At 55.1% G+C, this 17,455-nt stretch overlaps 1 protein-coding gene and 14 non-coding genes across 23 annotated transcripts in view; 6 read left to right on the plus strand and 9 right to left on the minus strand.

Moving 5' to 3' along the window:
- The window catches only part of ERICH6B (glutamate rich 6B), a 119,886-nt gene that overhangs the window by 96,126 nt on the left and 6,305 nt on the right, over positions 1-17,455 (minus strand). The gene's annotated exons all lie outside the window — the stretch shown is intronic.
- On the minus strand, positions 601-682 carry TRNAS-GCU. Its single transcript has one exon. It is a non-coding gene; the product is annotated as a tRNA-Ser (tRNA).
- TRNAG-CCC lies at positions 781-851 on the plus strand. Its single transcript has one exon. It is a non-coding gene; the product is annotated as a tRNA-Gly (tRNA).
- TRNAS-GCU lies at positions 2,438-2,519 on the minus strand. Its single transcript has one exon. It is a non-coding gene; the product is annotated as a tRNA-Ser (tRNA).
- On the plus strand, positions 2,618-2,688 carry TRNAG-CCC. The gene has a single exon. It is a non-coding gene; the product is annotated as a tRNA-Gly (tRNA).
- On the minus strand, positions 4,275-4,356 carry TRNAS-GCU. Its single transcript has one exon. It is a non-coding gene; the product is annotated as a tRNA-Ser (tRNA).
- TRNAG-CCC lies at positions 4,455-4,525 on the plus strand. The gene has a single exon. It is a non-coding gene; the product is annotated as a tRNA-Gly (tRNA).
- Positions 6,112-6,193, minus strand: TRNAS-GCU. Its single transcript has one exon. It is a non-coding gene; the product is annotated as a tRNA-Ser (tRNA).
- On the plus strand, positions 6,292-6,362 carry TRNAG-CCC. Its single transcript has one exon. It is a non-coding gene; the product is annotated as a tRNA-Gly (tRNA).
- Positions 7,949-8,030, minus strand: TRNAS-GCU. The gene has a single exon. It is a non-coding gene; the product is annotated as a tRNA-Ser (tRNA).
- Positions 8,129-8,199, plus strand: TRNAG-CCC. Its single transcript has one exon. It is a non-coding gene; the product is annotated as a tRNA-Gly (tRNA).
- On the minus strand, positions 9,786-9,867 carry TRNAS-GCU. The gene has a single exon. It is a non-coding gene; the product is annotated as a tRNA-Ser (tRNA).
- On the minus strand, positions 11,623-11,704 carry TRNAS-GCU. Its single transcript has one exon. It is a non-coding gene; the product is annotated as a tRNA-Ser (tRNA).
- TRNAG-CCC lies at positions 11,803-11,873 on the plus strand. Its single transcript has one exon. It is a non-coding gene; the product is annotated as a tRNA-Gly (tRNA).
- TRNAS-GCU lies at positions 13,460-13,541 on the minus strand. The gene has a single exon. It is a non-coding gene; the product is annotated as a tRNA-Ser (tRNA).

The following is a 17,455-nucleotide window of genomic DNA, read 5'->3' on the forward strand; positions in this document are numbered from 1 at the left end:
TCAGACCCCCGTCTTTCTAGACCAGTCAGCCTTGGCAATGCAAAGTAAAACCCAGACCAAGCTTCTCTCTCCTGCTGGGTGGAGACGCCATGCTCTCGTCTCCTCTTCTGCTTGTTAGCCTGAGAGCTTTCTCTACCTCCTACGTCAATGACCCTGGATTCTCTCTGCCTGGCGAGCGGGCTGCTCAGAGAAGCAAACGGTTTCCTTTGCCTAGGGCAGACCTCTTTTCCCGACTCCCCTTGACGCGCCTGGCTTCAAGACATTGCAGTCATCATTCCGGCCTCTAGCCGGAACTCTTCATACACACCGGGGGGCGTACAGCAGCGGGCAAGAATAGCAAGGATCGGGGAGGTCTCAGTTTTTCAAGGAAACGTTCCGGGACACCGTTAAGATCCAGATCGAAAGCATAGCGCGTCAGGCTACGCTGAACTGGTCTGGAACTTGTGTCCTCAGACCAGTGAGCCCCTTCTCTTTTGGCACAAGGATCCGCTTTCCTGGCGGGTGGGCTTCTCTTGTTCGTTCTAGGAGTCGCTTGGGCGGCAACGGGCAGAAGTTGCCGGGAGGAAGGACCCCGTAGCCAAAATGGCAAGGGAAGGGTGACGACGAAGGTGGGATTCGAACCCACGCGTGCAGAGCACAATGGATTAGCAGTCCATCGCCTTAACCTCTCGGCCACCTCGTCAGCTGAAAGGCCGCCCCTGGACACCAGCTCTCCTTTGATCGGCCGACGCCGGCCGCCCGACGCAGGATGAGACGCCTTAGGAAGAGCAGGCTGCCAGCGCGCCAGTGGTGTAGAGGCATCATGCAGGATTCCCATTCCTGCGAGCCGGGTTCGAGTCCCGGCTGGCGCAAACCTGCTGGGCCCATGGCCGCGTAAGGTCCTTCTCTTGCGTTGGTGCCTGGGAGCGGGAGGAAAGGCCCAGAGCAATAACTCAGTCATCTGACCCCAACCCCCCTCCAAAAGAAGGGAAGGCTCAAGACCAAGGTTCCCTTCTAAGTGGCAGCGAGGAGGAGGGGTCCTACAGCTTTGCCATTGCAGCCAAGCAAGCAGGGCGTCCAGGTAGCTGCTGTCCTTTGGCAGCCAAAGACAGGCACCCAAGCCAGCTGGAGAAGAAGTGTCAGTGAAAGCCTGTGCGCTTGCCAGTAGCGCTGAGGCCTGTTGGGAGATTCCTCTTCTTGCGAGCCTGACGGGAGACCCGGCTGGCCCGAGAGGCACTGTGGCGTTGTCCCGCTTGGGTCACCTCTTGCCCAGGCCCTTCCACAGAACAGTACAAGGAGCTGGCTTTCCCTTCTCTTCCTAGGTGAAAGAGCTTTACCTTACCAGGCTTCTCACCTAGCTTCACTTCCCAGAGACTTCAAGCCTTCCTTGCTTGAAGGGCTCAGCTTGCAAGCGCTCTGGCGCCTTGTGGCTGTCTAGCGATGGATGCCAAAGATGGCTTCTCTCCTCCAAAGTTCCAGCACCTTCTTTCAAGGGGCAGGATGACCTTCTGCTCTTCTTCCCTTCCTCTGCGCTTCCCAGCCCCCTGCTGATTTCTATGGAAACGAGGCTTCCCTGGCTTTGCCTCCCCCCTTACTCCATTTCTTTGGAGACAGGGAGCTAGCTGCCTTCCCTCCTGTTTGGGGGGAAAGCCTGCTTCTCCCTTGCTTTGCTCCCAGGCTGTAAAGCAGAAGATCAGGGAGTCTTCCTAATTCCTCAGCTAGTGGTAAGACCTCCATTTCACCAGGATATTCATCACCAGTGTGCGAGAGGCTTCCAGAAAAGACCTTGCTCAATACCCTTTCAGACTACAGTACTATCTGATACAATCAGTTGAGTCAGTTCTTTATGACTTGAAGTTCAGACCCCCGTCTTTCTAGACCAGTCAGCCTTGGCAATGCAAAGTAAAACCCAGACCAAGCTTCTCTCTCCTGCTGGGTGGAGACGCCATGCTCTCGTCTCCTCTTCTGCTTGTTAGCCTGAGAGCTTTCTCTACCTCCTACGTCAATGACCCTGGATTCTCTCTGCCTGGCGAGCGGGCTGCTCAGAGAAGCAAACGGTTTCCTTTGCCTAGGGCAGACCTCTTTTCCCGACTCCCCTTGACGCGCCTGGCTTCAAGACATTGCAGTCATCATTCCGGCCTCTAGCCGGAACTCTTCATACACACCGGGGGGCGTACAGCAGCGGGCAAGAATAGCAAGGATCGGGGAGGTCTCAGTTTTTCAAGGAAACGTTCCGGGACACCGTTAAGATCCAGATCGAAAGCATAGCGCGTCAGGCTACGCTGAACTGGTCTGGAACTTGTGTCCTCAGACCAGTGAGCCCCTTCTCTTTTGGCACAAGGATCCGCTTTCCTGGCGGGTGGGCTTCTCTTGTTCGTTCTAGGAGTCGCTTGGGCGGCAACGGGCAGAAGTTGCCGGGAGGAAGGACCCCGTAGCCAAAATGGCAAGGGAAGGGTGACGACGAAGGTGGGATTCGAACCCACGCGTGCAGAGCACAATGGATTAGCAGTCCATCGCCTTAACCTCTCGGCCACCTCGTCAGCTGAAAGGCCGCCCCTGGACACCAGCTCTCCTTTGATCGGCCGACGCCGGCCGCCCGACGCAGGATGAGACGCCTTAGGAAGAGCAGGCTGCCAGCGCGCCAGTGGTGTAGAGGCATCATGCAGGATTCCCATTCCTGCGAGCCGGGTTCGAGTCCCGGCTGGCGCAAACCTGCTGGGCCCATGGCCGCGTAAGGTCCTTCTCTTGCGTTGGTGCCTGGGAGCGGGAGGAAAGGCCCAGAGCAATAACTCAGTCATCTGACCCCAACCCCCCTCCAAAAGAAGGGAAGGCTCAAGACCAAGGTTCCCTTCTAAGTGGCAGCGAGGAGGAGGGGTCCTACAGCTTTGCCATTGCAGCCAAGCAAGCAGGGCGTCCAGGTAGCTGCTGTCCTTTGGCAGCCAAAGACAGGCACCCAAGCCAGCTGGAGAAGAAGTGTCAGTGAAAGCCTGTGCGCTTGCCAGTAGCGCTGAGGCCTGTTGGGAGATTCCTCTTCTTGCGAGCCTGACGGGAGACCCGGCTGGCCCGAGAGGCACTGTGGCGTTGTCCCGCTTGGGTCACCTCTTGCCCAGGCCCTTCCACAGAACAGTACAAGGAGCTGGCTTTCCCTTCTCTTCCTAGGTGAAAGAGCTTTACCTTACCAGGCTTCTCACCTAGCTTCACTTCCCAGAGACTTCAAGCCTTCCTTGCTTGAAGGGCTCAGCTTGCAAGCGCTCTGGCGCCTTGTGGCTGTCTAGCGATGGATGCCAAAGATGGCTTCTCTCCTCCAAAGTTCCAGCACCTTCTTTCAAGGGGCAGGATGACCTTCTGCTCTTCTTCCCTTCCTCTGCGCTTCCCAGCCCCCTGCTGATTTCTATGGAAACGAGGCTTCCCTGGCTTTGCCTCCCCCCTTACTCCATTTCTTTGGAGACAGGGAGCTAGCTGCCTTCCCTCCTGTTTGGGGGGAAAGCCTGCTTCTCCCTTGCTTTGCTCCCAGGCTGTAAAGCAGAAGATCAGGGAGTCTTCCTAATTCCTCAGCTAGTGGTAAGACCTCCATTTCACCAGGATATTCATCACCAGTGTGCGAGAGGCTTCCAGAAAAGACCTTGCTCAATACCCTTTCAGACTACAGTACTATCTGATACAATCAGTTGAGTCAGTTCTTTATGACTTGAAGTTCAGACCCCCGTCTTTCTAGACCAGTCAGCCTTGGCAATGCAAAGTAAAACCCAGACCAAGCTTCTCTCTCCTGCTGGGTGGAGACGCCATGCTCTCGTCTCCTCTTCTGCTTGTTAGCCTGAGAGCTTTCTCTACCTCCTACGTCAATGACCCTGGATTCTCTCTGCCTGGCGAGCGGGCTGCTCAGAGAAGCAAACGGTTTCCTTTGCCTAGGGCAGACCTCTTTTCCCGACTCCCCTTGACGCGCCTGGCTTCAAGACATTGCAGTCATCATTCCGGCCTCTAGCCGGAACTCTTCATACACACCGGGGGGCGTACAGCAGCGGGCAAGAATAGCAAGGATCGGGGAGGTCTCAGTTTTTCAAGGAAACGTTCCGGGACACCGTTAAGATCCAGATCGAAAGCATAGCGCGTCAGGCTACGCTGAACTGGTCTGGAACTTGTGTCCTCAGACCAGTGAGCCCCTTCTCTTTTGGCACAAGGATCCGCTTTCCTGGCGGGTGGGCTTCTCTTGTTCGTTCTAGGAGTCGCTTGGGCGGCAACGGGCAGAAGTTGCCGGGAGGAAGGACCCCGTAGCCAAAATGGCAAGGGAAGGGTGACGACGAAGGTGGGATTCGAACCCACGCGTGCAGAGCACAATGGATTAGCAGTCCATCGCCTTAACCTCTCGGCCACCTCGTCAGCTGAAAGGCCGCCCCTGGACACCAGCTCTCCTTTGATCGGCCGACGCCGGCCGCCCGACGCAGGATGAGACGCCTTAGGAAGAGCAGGCTGCCAGCGCGCCAGTGGTGTAGAGGCATCATGCAGGATTCCCATTCCTGCGAGCCGGGTTCGAGTCCCGGCTGGCGCAAACCTGCTGGGCCCATGGCCGCGTAAGGTCCTTCTCTTGCGTTGGTGCCTGGGAGCGGGAGGAAAGGCCCAGAGCAATAACTCAGTCATCTGACCCCAACCCCCCTCCAAAAGAAGGGAAGGCTCAAGACCAAGGTTCCCTTCTAAGTGGCAGCGAGGAGGAGGGGTCCTACAGCTTTGCCATTGCAGCCAAGCAAGCAGGGCGTCCAGGTAGCTGCTGTCCTTTGGCAGCCAAAGACAGGCACCCAAGCCAGCTGGAGAAGAAGTGTCAGTGAAAGCCTGTGCGCTTGCCAGTAGCGCTGAGGCCTGTTGGGAGATTCCTCTTCTTGCGAGCCTGACGGGAGACCCGGCTGGCCCGAGAGGCACTGTGGCGTTGTCCCGCTTGGGTCACCTCTTGCCCAGGCCCTTCCACAGAACAGTACAAGGAGCTGGCTTTCCCTTCTCTTCCTAGGTGAAAGAGCTTTACCTTACCAGGCTTCTCACCTAGCTTCACTTCCCAGAGACTTCAAGCCTTCCTTGCTTGAAGGGCTCAGCTTGCAAGCGCTCTGGCGCCTTGTGGCTGTCTAGCGATGGATGCCAAAGATGGCTTCTCTCCTCCAAAGTTCCAGCACCTTCTTTCAAGGGGCAGGATGACCTTCTGCTCTTCTTCCCTTCCTCTGCGCTTCCCAGCCCCCTGCTGATTTCTATGGAAACGAGGCTTCCCTGGCTTTGCCTCCCCCCTTACTCCATTTCTTTGGAGACAGGGAGCTAGCTGCCTTCCCTCCTGTTTGGGGGGAAAGCCTGCTTCTCCCTTGCTTTGCTCCCAGGCTGTAAAGCAGAAGATCAGGGAGTCTTCCTAATTCCTCAGCTAGTGGTAAGACCTCCATTTCACCAGGATATTCATCACCAGTGTGCGAGAGGCTTCCAGAAAAGACCTTGCTCAATACCCTTTCAGACTACAGTACTATCTGATACAATCAGTTGAGTCAGTTCTTTATGACTTGAAGTTCAGACCCCCGTCTTTCTAGACCAGTCAGCCTTGGCAATGCAAAGTAAAACCCAGACCAAGCTTCTCTCTCCTGCTGGGTGGAGACGCCATGCTCTCGTCTCCTCTTCTGCTTGTTAGCCTGAGAGCTTTCTCTACCTCCTACGTCAATGACCCTGGATTCTCTCTGCCTGGCGAGCGGGCTGCTCAGAGAAGCAAACGGTTTCCTTTGCCTAGGGCAGACCTCTTTTCCCGACTCCCCTTGACGCGCCTGGCTTCAAGACATTGCAGTCATCATTCCGGCCTCTAGCCGGAACTCTTCATACACACCGGGGGGCGTACAGCAGCGGGCAAGAATAGCAAGGATCGGGGAGGTCTCAGTTTTTCAAGGAAACGTTCCGGGACACCGTTAAGATCCAGATCGAAAGCATAGCGCGTCAGGCTACGCTGAACTGGTCTGGAACTTGTGTCCTCAGACCAGTGAGCCCCTTCTCTTTTGGCACAAGGATCCGCTTTCCTGGCGGGTGGGCTTCTCTTGTTCGTTCTAGGAGTCGCTTGGGCGGCAACGGGCAGAAGTTGCCGGGAGGAAGGACCCCGTAGCCAAAATGGCAAGGGAAGGGTGACGACGAAGGTGGGATTCGAACCCACGCGTGCAGAGCACAATGGATTAGCAGTCCATCGCCTTAACCTCTCGGCCACCTCGTCAGCTGAAAGGCCGCCCCTGGACACCAGCTCTCCTTTGATCGGCCGACGCCGGCCGCCCGACGCAGGATGAGACGCCTTAGGAAGAGCAGGCTGCCAGCGCGCCAGTGGTGTAGAGGCATCATGCAGGATTCCCATTCCTGCGAGCCGGGTTCGAGTCCCGGCTGGCGCAAACCTGCTGGGCCCATGGCCGCGTAAGGTCCTTCTCTTGCGTTGGTGCCTGGGAGCGGGAGGAAAGGCCCAGAGCAATAACTCAGTCATCTGACCCCAACCCCCCTCCAAAAGAAGGGAAGGCTCAAGACCAAGGTTCCCTTCTAAGTGGCAGCGAGGAGGAGGGGTCCTACAGCTTTGCCATTGCAGCCAAGCAAGCAGGGCGTCCAGGTAGCTGCTGTCCTTTGGCAGCCAAAGACAGGCACCCAAGCCAGCTGGAGAAGAAGTGTCAGTGAAAGCCTGTGCGCTTGCCAGTAGCGCTGAGGCCTGTTGGGAGATTCCTCTTCTTGCGAGCCTGACGGGAGACCCGGCTGGCCCGAGAGGCACTGTGGCGTTGTCCCGCTTGGGTCACCTCTTGCCCAGGCCCTTCCACAGAACAGTACAAGGAGCTGGCTTTCCCTTCTCTTCCTAGGTGAAAGAGCTTTACCTTACCAGGCTTCTCACCTAGCTTCACTTCCCAGAGACTTCAAGCCTTCCTTGCTTGAAGGGCTCAGCTTGCAAGCGCTCTGGCGCCTTGTGGCTGTCTAGCGATGGATGCCAAAGATGGCTTCTCTCCTCCAAAGTTCCAGCACCTTCTTTCAAGGGGCAGGATGACCTTCTGCTCTTCTTCCCTTCCTCTGCGCTTCCCAGCCCCCTGCTGATTTCTATGGAAACGAGGCTTCCCTGGCTTTGCCTCCCCCCTTACTCCATTTCTTTGGAGACAGGGAGCTAGCTGCCTTCCCTCCTGTTTGGGGGGAAAGCCTGCTTCTCCCTTGCTTTGCTCCCAGGCTGTAAAGCAGAAGATCAGGGAGTCTTCCTAATTCCTCAGCTAGTGGTAAGACCTCCATTTCACCAGGATATTCATCACCAGTGTGCGAGAGGCTTCCAGAAAAGACCTTGCTCAATACCCTTTCAGACTACAGTACTATCTGATACAATCAGTTGAGTCAGTTCTTTATGACTTGAAGTTCAGACCCCCGTCTTTCTAGACCAGTCAGCCTTGGCAATGCAAAGTAAAACCCAGACCAAGCTTCTCTCTCCTGCTGGGTGGAGACGCCATGCTCTCGTCTCCTCTTCTGCTTGTTAGCCTGAGAGCTTTCTCTACCTCCTACGTCAATGACCCTGGATTCTCTCTGCCTGGCGAGCGGGCTGCTCAGAGAAGCAAACGGTTTCCTTTGCCTAGGGCAGACCTCTTTTCCCGACTCCCCTTGACGCGCCTGGCTTCAAGACATTGCAGTCATCATTCCGGCCTCTAGCCGGAACTCTTCATACACACCGGGGGGCGTACAGCAGCGGGCAAGAATAGCAAGGATCGGGGAGGTCTCAGTTTTTCAAGGAAACGTTCCGGGACACCGTTAAGATCCAGATCGAAAGCATAGCGCGTCAGGCTACGCTGAACTGGTCTGGAACTTGTGTCCTCAGACCAGTGAGCCCCTTCTCTTTTGGCACAAGGATCCGCTTTCCTGGCGGGTGGGCTTCTCTTGTTCGTTCTAGGAGTCGCTTGGGCGGCAACGGGCAGAAGTTGCCGGGAGGAAGGACCCCGTAGCCAAAATGGCAAGGGAAGGGTGACGACGAAGGTGGGATTCGAACCCACGCGTGCAGAGCACAATGGATTAGCAGTCCATCGCCTTAACCTCTCGGCCACCTCGTCAGCTGAAAGGCCGCCCCTGGACACCAGCTCTCCTTTGATCGGCCGACGCCGGCCGCCCGACGCAGGATGAGACGCCTTAGGAAGAGCAGGCTGCCAGCGCGCCAGTGGTGTAGAGGCATCATGCAGGATTCCCATTCCTGCGAGCCGGGTTCGAGTCCCGGCTGGCGCAAACCTGCTGGGCCCATGGCCGCGTAAGGTCCTTCTCTTGCGTTGGTGCCTGGGAGCGGGAGGAAAGGCCCAGAGCAATAACTCAGTCATCTGACCCCAACCCCCCTCCAAAAGAAGGGAAGGCTCAAGACCAAGGTTCCCTTCTAAGTGGCAGCGAGGAGGAGGGGTCCTACAGCTTTGCCATTGCAGCCAAGCAAGCAGGGCGTCCAGGTAGCTGCTGTCCTTTGGCAGCCAAAGACAGGCACCCAAGCCAGCTGGAGAAGAAGTGTCAGTGAAAGCCTGTGCGCTTGCCAGTAGCGCTGAGGCCTGTTGGGAGATTCCTCTTCTTGCGAGCCTGACGGGAGACCCGGCTGGCCCGAGAGGCACTGTGGCGTTGTCCCGCTTGGGTCACCTCTTGCCCAGGCCCTTCCACAGAACAGTACAAGGAGCTGGCTTTCCCTTCTCTTCCTAGGTGAAAGAGCTTTACCTTACCAGGCTTCTCACCTAGCTTCACTTCCCAGAGACTTCAAGCCTTCCTTGCTTGAAGGGCTCAGCTTGCAAGCGCTCTGGCGCCTTGTGGCTGTCTAGCGATGGATGCCAAAGATGGCTTCTCTCCTCCAAAGTTCCAGCACCTTCTTTCAAGGGGCAGGATGACCTTCTGCTCTTCTTCCCTTCCTCTGCGCTTCCCAGCCCCCTGCTGATTTCTATGGAAACGAGGCTTCCCTGGCTTTGCCTCCCCCCTTACTCCATTTCTTTGGAGACAGGGAGCTAGCTGCCTTCCCTCCTGTTTGGGGGGAAAGCCTGCTTCTCCCTTGCTTTGCTCCCAGGCTGTAAAGCAGAAGATCAGGGAGTCTTCCTAATTCCTCAGCTAGTGGTAAGACCTCCATTTCACCAGGATATTCATCACCAGTGTGCGAGAGGCTTCCAGAAAAGACCTTGCTCAATACCCTTTCAGACTACAGTACTATCTGATACAATCAGTTGAGTCAGTTCTTTATGACTTGAAGTTCAGACCCCCGTCTTTCTAGACCAGTCAGCCTTGGCAATGCAAAGTAAAACCCAGACCAAGCTTCTCTCTCCTGCTGGGTGGAGACGCCATGCTCTCGTCTCCTCTTCTGCTTGTTAGCCTGAGAGCTTTCTCTACCTCCTACGTCAATGACCCTGGATTCTCTCTGCCTGGCGAGCGGGCTGCTCAGAGAAGCAAACGGTTTCCTTTGCCTAGGGCAGACCTCTTTTCCCGACTCCCCTTGACGCGCCTGGCTTCAAGACATTGCAGTCATCATTCCGGCCTCTAGCCGGAACTCTTCATACACACCGGGGGGCGTACAGCAGCGGGCAAGAATAGCAAGGATCGGGGAGGTCTCAGTTTTTCAAGGAAACGTTCCGGGACACCGTTAAGATCCAGATCGAAAGCATAGCGCGTCAGGCTACGCTGAACTGGTCTGGAACTTGTGTCCTCAGACCAGTGAGCCCCTTCTCTTTTGGCACAAGGATCCGCTTTCCTGGCGGGTGGGCTTCTCTTGTTCGTTCTAGGAGTCGCTTGGGCGGCAACGGGCAGAAGTTGCCGGGAGGAAGGACCCCGTAGCCAAAATGGCAAGGGAAGGGTGACGACGAAGGTGGGATTCGAACCCACGCGTGCAGAGCACAATGGATTAGCAGTCCATCGCCTTAACCTCTCGGCCACCTCGTCAGCTGAAAGGCCGCCCCTGGACACCAGCTCTCCTTTGATCGGCCGACGCCGGCCGCCCGACGCAGGATGAGACGCCTTAGGAAGAGCAGGCTGCCAGCGCGCCAGTGGTGTAGAGGCATCATGCAGGATTCCCATTCCTGCGAGCCGGGTTCGAGTTCCGGCTGGCGCAAACCTGCTGGGCCCATGGCCGCGTAAGGTCCTTCTCTTGCGTTGGTGCCTGGGAGCGGGAGGAAAGGCCCAGAGCAATAACTCAGTCATCTGACCCCAACCCCCCTCCAAAAGAAGGGAAGGCTCAAGACCAAGGTTCCCTTCTAAGTGGCAGCGAGGAGGAGGGGTCCTACAGCTTTGCCATTGCAGCCAAGCAAGCAGGGCGTCCAGGTAGCTGCTGTCCTTTGGCAGCCAAAGACAGGCACCCAAGCCAGCTGGAGAAGAAGTGTCAGTGAAAGCCTGTGCGCTTGCCAGTAGCGCTGAGGCCTGTTGGGAGATTCCTCTTCTTGCGAGCCTGACGGGAGACCCGGCTGGCCCGAGAGGCACTGTGGCGTTGTCCCGCTTGGGTCACCTCTTGCCCAGGCCCTTCCACAGAACAGTACAAGGAGCTGGCTTTCCCTTCTCTTCCTAGGTGAAAGAGCTTTACCTTACCAGGCTTCTCACCTAGCTTCACTTCCCAGAGACTTCAAGCCTTCCTTGCTTGAAGGGCTCAGCTTGCAAGCGCTCTGGCGCCTTGTGGCTGTCTAGCGATGGATGCCAAAGATGGCTTCTCTCCTCCAAAGTTCCAGCACCTTCTTTCAAGGGGCAGGATGACCTTCTGCTCTTCTTCCCTTCCTCTGCGCTTCCCAGCCCCCTGCTGATTTCTATGGAAACGAGGCTTCCCTGACTTTGCCTCCCCCCTTACTCCATTTCTTTGGAGACAGGGAGCTAGCTGCCTTCCCTCCTGTTTGGGGGGAAAGCCTGCTTCTCCCTTGCTTTGCTCCCAGGCTGTAAAGCAGAAGATCAGGGAGTCTTCCTAATTCCTCAGCTAGTGGTAAGACCTCCATTTCACCAGGATATTCATCACCAGTGTGCGAGAGGCTTCCAGAAAAGACCTTGCTCAATACCCTTTCAGGCTACAGTACTATCTCATACAATCAGTTGAGTCAGTTCTTTATGACTTGAAGTTCAGACCCCCGTCTTTCTAGACCAGTCAGCCTTGGCAATGCAAAGTAAAACCCAGACCAAGCTTCTCTCTCCTGCTGGGTGGAGACGCCATGCTCTCGTCTCCTCTTCTGCTTGTTAGCCTGAGAGCTTTCTCTACCTCCTACGTCAATGACCCTGGATTCTCTCTGCCTGGCGAGCGGGCTGCTCAGAGAAGCAAACGGTTTCCTTTGCCTAGGGCAGACCTCTTTTCCCGACTCCCCTTGACGCGCCTGGCTTCAAGACATTGCAGTCATCATTCCGGCCTCTAGCCGGAACTCTTCATACACACCGGGGGGCGTACAGCAGCGGGCAAGAATAGCAAGGATCGGGGAGGTCTCAGTTTTTCAAGGAAACGTTCCGGGACACCGTTAAGATCCAGATCGAAAGCATAGCGCGTCAGGCTACGCTGAACTGGTCTGGAACTTGTGTCCTCAGACCAGTGAGCCCCTTCTCTTTTGGCACAAGGATCCGCTTTCCTGGCGGGTGGGCTTCTTTTGTTCGTTCTAGGAGTCGCTTGGGCGGCAACGGGCAGAAGTTGCCGGGAGGAAGGACCCCGTAGCCAAAATGGCAAGGGAAGGGTGGCGACGAAGGTGGGATTCGAACCCACGCGTGCAGAGCACAATGGATTAGCAGTCCATCGCCTTAACCTCTCGGCCACCTCGTCAGCTGAAAGGCCGGCCCTGGACACCAGCTCTCCTTTGATCGGCCGACGCCGGCCGCCCGATGCAGGATGAGACGCCTTAGGAAGAGCAGGCTGCCAGCGCGCCAGTGGTGTAGAGGCATCATGCAGGATTCCCATTCCTGCGAGCCGGGTTCGAGTCCCGGCTGGCGCAAACCTGCTGGGCCCATGGCCGCGTAAGGTCCTTCTCTTGCGTTGGTGCCTGGGAGCGGGAGGAAAGGCCCAGAGCAATAACTCAGTCATCTGACCCCAACCCCCCTCCAAAAGAAGGGAAGGCTCAAGACCAAGGTTCCCTTCTAAGTGGCAGCGAGGAGGAGGGGTCCTACAGCTTTGCCATTGCAGCCAAGCAAGCAGGGCGTCCAGGTAGCTGCTGTCCTTTGGCAGCCAAAGACAGGCACCCAAGCCAGCTGGAGAAGAAGTGTCAGTGAAACCCTGTGCGCTTGCCAGTAGCGCTGAGGCCTGTTGGGAGATTCCTCTTCTTGCGAGCCTGACGGGAGACCCGGCTGGCCCGAGAGGCACTGTGGCGTTGTCCCGCTTGGGTCACCTCTTGCCCAGGCCCTTCCACAGAACAGTACAAGGAGCTGGCTTTCCCTTCTCTTCCTAGGTGAAAGAGCTTTACCTTACCAGGCTTCTCACCTAGCTTCACTTCCCAGAGACTTCAAGCCTTCCTTGCTTGAAGGGCTCAGCTTGCAAGCGCTCTGGCGCCTTGTGGCTGTCTAGCGATGGATGCCAAAGATGGCTTCTCTCCTCCAAAGTTCCAGCACCTTCTTTCAAGGGGCAGGATGACCTTCTGCTCTTCTTCCCTTCCTCTGCGCTTCCCAGCCCCCTGCTGATTTCTATGGAAACGAGGCTTCCCTGGCTTTGCCTCCCCCCTTACTCCATTTCTTTGGAGACAGGGAGCTAGCTGCCTTCCCTCCTGTTTGGGGGGAAAGCCTGCTTCTCCCTTGCTTTGCTCCCAGGCTGTAAAGCAGAAGATCAGGGAGTCTTCCTAATTCCTCAGCTAGTGGTAAGACCTCCATTTCACCAGGATATTCATCACCAGTGTGCGAGAGGCTTCCAGAAAAGACCTTGCTCAATACCCTTTCAGACTACAGTACTATCTGATACAATCAGCTGAGTCAGTTCTTTATGACTTGAAGTTCAGACCCCCGTCTTTCTAGACCAGTCAGCCTTGGCAATGCAAAGTAAAACCCAGACCAAGCTTCTCTCTCCTGCTGGGTGGAGACGCCATGCTCTCGTCTCCTCTTCTGCTTGTTAGCCTGAGAGCTTTCTCTACCTCCTACGTCAATGACCCTGGATTCTCTCTGCCTGGCGAGCGGGCTGCTCAAAGAAGCAAACGGTTTCCTTTGCCTAGGGCAGACCTCTTTTCCCGACTCCCCTTGATGCGCCTGGCTTCAAGACATTGCAGTCATCATTCCGGCCTCTAGACGGAACTCTTCATACACACCGGGGGGCGTACAGCAGTGGGCAAGAATAGCAAGGATCGGGGAGGTCTCAGTTTTTCAAGGAAACGTTCCGGGACACCGTTAAGATCCAGATCGAAAGCATAGCGCGTCAGGCTACGCTGAACTGGTCTGGAACTTGTGTCCTCAGACCAGTGAGCCCCTTCTCTTTTGGCACAAGGATCCGCTTTCCTGGCGGGTGGGCTTCTCTTGTTCGTTCTAGGAGTCGCTTGGGCGGCAACGGGCAGAAGTTGCCGAGAGGAAGGACCCCGTAGCCAAAATGGCAAGGGAAGGGTGACGACGAAGGTGGGATTCGAACCCACGCGTGCAGAGCACAATGGATTAGCAGTCCATCGCCTTAACCTCTCGGCCACCTTCTCAGCTGAAAGGCCGCCCCTGGACACCAGCTCTCCTTTGATCGGCCGACGCCGGCCGCCCGACGCAGGATGAGACGCCTTAGGAAGAGCAGGCTGCCAGCGCGCCAGTGGTGTAGAGGCATCATGCAGGATTCCCATTCCTGCGAGCCGGGTTCGAGTCCTGGCTGGCGCAAACCTGCTGGGCCCATGGCTGCGTAAGGTCCTTCTCTTGCGTTGGTGCCTGGGAGCGGGAGGAAAGGCCCAGAGCAATAACTCAGTCATCTGACCCCAACCCCCCTCAAAAAGAAGGGAAGGCTCAAGACCAAGGTTCCCTTCTAAGTGGCAGCGAGGAGGAGGGGTCCTACAGCTTTTCAATTGCAGCCAAGCAAGCAGGGCGTCCAGGTAGCTGCTGTCCTTTGGCAGCCAAAGACAGGCACCCAAGCCAGCTGGAGAAGAAGTGTCAGTGAAAGCCTGTGCACTTGCCAGTAGCGCTGAGGCCTGTTGGGAGATTCCTCTTCTTGCGAGCCTGACGGGAGACCCGGCTGGCCCGAGAGGCACTGTGGCGTTGTCCCGCTTGGGTCACCTCTTAGAATCATAGAATCTCAGGGTTGGAAGGGAGCTCAGGAGGTCATCTAGTCCAACCCCCTGCTCAAAGCAGGACCAAACCCAACTAAATCATCCCAGCCAGGGCTTTGTCAAGCCTGACCTTAAAAACCTCTAAGGAAGGAGATTCCACTACCTCCCTAGGTAACCCATTCCAGTTCTTCACCACCCTACTAGTGAAAAAGTTTTTCCTAATATCCAACCTAAACCTCCCCCTCTGCAACTTGAGACCATTACTCCTTGTTCTGTCATCTTCTACCACTGAGAACAGTCTAGATCCATCCTCTTTGGAACCCCCTTTCAGGTAGTTGAAAGCAGCTATCAAATCCCCCCTCATTCTTCTCTTCTGCAGGCTAAACAATCCAAGTTCCCTCAGCCTCTCCTCATAAGTCATGTGCTCCAGCCCCCTAATCATTTTTGTTGCCCTCCGCTGGACTCCCTCCAATTTATCCACATCCTTCTTGTAGTGTGGGGCCCAAAACTGGACACAGTACTCCAAATGAGGCCTCACCAGTGCTGAGTAGAGGGGGATGATCACATCCCTTGATCTGCTGGAAATGCCCCTACTTATACAACCCAAAATGCCATTAGCCTTCTTGGCAACAAGGGCGCACTGTTGACTCGTATTCAGCTTTTCGTCCACCGTAACCCCTAGGTCCTTTTCTGCAGAACTGCTACCCAGCCATTCGGTCCCTAGTCTGTAGCAGTGCATGGGATTCTTCCGTCCTAAGTGCAGGACTCTGCACTTGTCCTTGTTGAACCTCATCATATTTCTTTTGGCCCAATCCTCTAATTTGTCTAGGTCCCTCTGTATCCTATCCCTACCCTCCAGCGTATCAACCACTCCTCCCAGTTTAGTGTCATCTGCAAACTTGCTAAGGGTGCAGTCCACACCATCCTCCAGATCGTTAATGAAGATATTGAACAAAACCAGCCCCAGCACCGACCCTTGGGGCACTCCACTTGATACCGGCTGCCATCTAGACATGGAACCATTGATCACTACCCGTTGAGCCCGACCATCTAGCCAGTTTTCTATCCACCTTACCGTCCATTCATCCAGCCCAGACTTCTTTAACTTGCTGGCAAGAATACTGTGGGAGACTGTATCAAAAGCTTTGCTAAAATCCAGAAATAGTACATCCACTGCTCTCCCCTCATCCACAGAGCCGGTTATCTCGTCATAGAAGGCAATTAGGTTAGTCAGGCATGACTTGCCCTTGGTGAATCCATGCTGACTGTTCCTGATCACTTTCCCCTCCTTTAAGTGGTTCAGGATTGATTCCTTGAGGACCTGTTCCATGATTTTTCCAGGGACTGAGGTGAGACTGACTGGCCTGTAGTTCCCTGGATCTTCCTTCTTCCCTTTTTTAAAGATGGGCACTACATTAGCTTTTTTCCAGTCATCCGGGACCTCCCCCGATCGCCATGATTTTTCAAAGATAATGGCCAATGGCTCTGCAATCTCATCGGCCAACTCCTTTAGCACCCTCGGATGCAGCGCATCCGGCCCCATGGACTTGTGCTCGTCCAGCTTTCCTAAATAGCCCCGAACTACTTCTTTCTCCACAGAGAGCTGGTCACCTCCTCCCCATACCGTGCTGCAGAGTGCAGCTGTCTGGGAGCTGACCTTGTCTGTGAAGACAGAGGCAAAAAAAGCATTGAGTACACTAGCTTTCTCCACATCCTCTGTCACTAGGTTCCCTCCCTCATTCAGCAAGGGGCCCACACTTTCCTTGACTTTCTTCCTGTTGCTAACATACCTAAAGAAACCCTTCTTGTTACTCCTAACATCTCCGGCTAGCTGCAACTCCAAGTGTGATTTGGCCTTCCTGATTTCACACCTGCATGCCTGAACAATACTTTTATACTCCTCCCTGGTTATTTGTCCAATCTTCCACTTCTTGTAAGCTGTTCTTTTGTGTTTAAGACGAGCAAGGATTTCACTGTTAAGCCAAGCTGGTTGCCTGCCATATTTACTTCTCTTCCTACACATCGGGATGGTTTGTTCCTGCAACCTCAATAAGGTTTCTTTGAAATACAGCCAGCTTTCCTCGACTCCTTTCCCCGTCATGTTATTCTCCCAGGGGACCTTGCCCATCAGTTCCCTGAGGGAGTCAAAGTCTGCTTTTCTGAAGTCCAGGGTCTCTGTTCTACTGCTTTCCCTTTTTCCTTGTGTCAGGATCCTGAACTCGACCATCTCATGGTCACTGCCCCCCAGGTTCCCATCCACTATTGCTTCCTCTACTATTTCTTCCCTGTTTGTGAGCAGCAGGTCAAGAAGAGCTTTTCCCCTAGTTGGTTCCTCCAGCACTTGCACCAGGAAATTGTCCCCTACACTTTCCAGAAACTTCCTAGATTGTCTGTGCACCGCTGTATTGCTCTCCCAGCAGATATCGGGGTGATTAAAGTCACCCATGAGAACCAGGGCCTGTGATCTAGCAACTTCTGTTAGTTGCTGGAAGAAAGCCTCGTCCACCTCATCCCCCTGGTCCGGTGGTCTGTAGCAGACTCCCACCACGACATTACCCTTGTTGTTCATACTTCTAAATTTAATCCAGAGACACTCAGGTTTTTCTGCAGTTTCATACTGGAGCTCTGAGCAGTCATACTGCTCTCTTACGTACAACGCAACTCCCCCACCTTTTCTGCCCTGCCTGTCCTTCCTGAACAGTTTATATCCATCCATGACAGTGCTCCAGTCATGTGAGTTATCCCACCAAGTCTCTGTTATTCCAATTACATCATAATTCCCTGACTGTGCCAGGACTTCTAGTTCTCCCTGCTTGTTCCCCAGGCTTCTTGCATTAGTGTATAGGCATTTAAGATAACCCGCTGATTGTCCCGCTTTCTTGGTCTGAGACAGGAGTCCTCCCCTCTTGTAATCTCCTGCTTGTGCTTCCTCCCGGTATCCCACATCCCCACTTACCTCGGGGCTTTGGTCTCCTTCCCCCGGTGAACCTAGTTTAAAGCCCTCCTCACTAGGTTAGCCAGCCTGCTTGCAAAGATGCTCTTCCCTCTCTTCGTGAGGTGGAGCCCGTCTCTGCCTAGCAATCCTTCTTCTTGGAAGACCATCCCATTGTCAAAGAATCCAAACCCTTCTCTCCGACACCATCTGCGTAGCCATTCGTTGATTTCCACGATTCGACGGTCTCTACCCTGGCCTTTTCCTGCCACAGGGAGGATAGACGAGAACACCACTTGCGCCTCAAACTCCTTTATCCTTCTTCCCAGAGCCATGTAGTCTGCAGTGATACGCTCAAGGTCATTCTTGGCAGTATCATTTGTGCCCACGTGGAGAAGCAGGAAGGGGTAGCGATCCGAGGGCTGGATGA

This window comes from Mauremys mutica, chromosome 1 (genome assembly GCF_020497125.1).
Source record: "Mauremys mutica isolate MM-2020 ecotype Southern chromosome 1, ASM2049712v1, whole genome shotgun sequence".
NCBI classification, from domain to species: Eukaryota; Metazoa; Chordata; order Testudines; family Geoemydidae; genus Mauremys; species Mauremys mutica.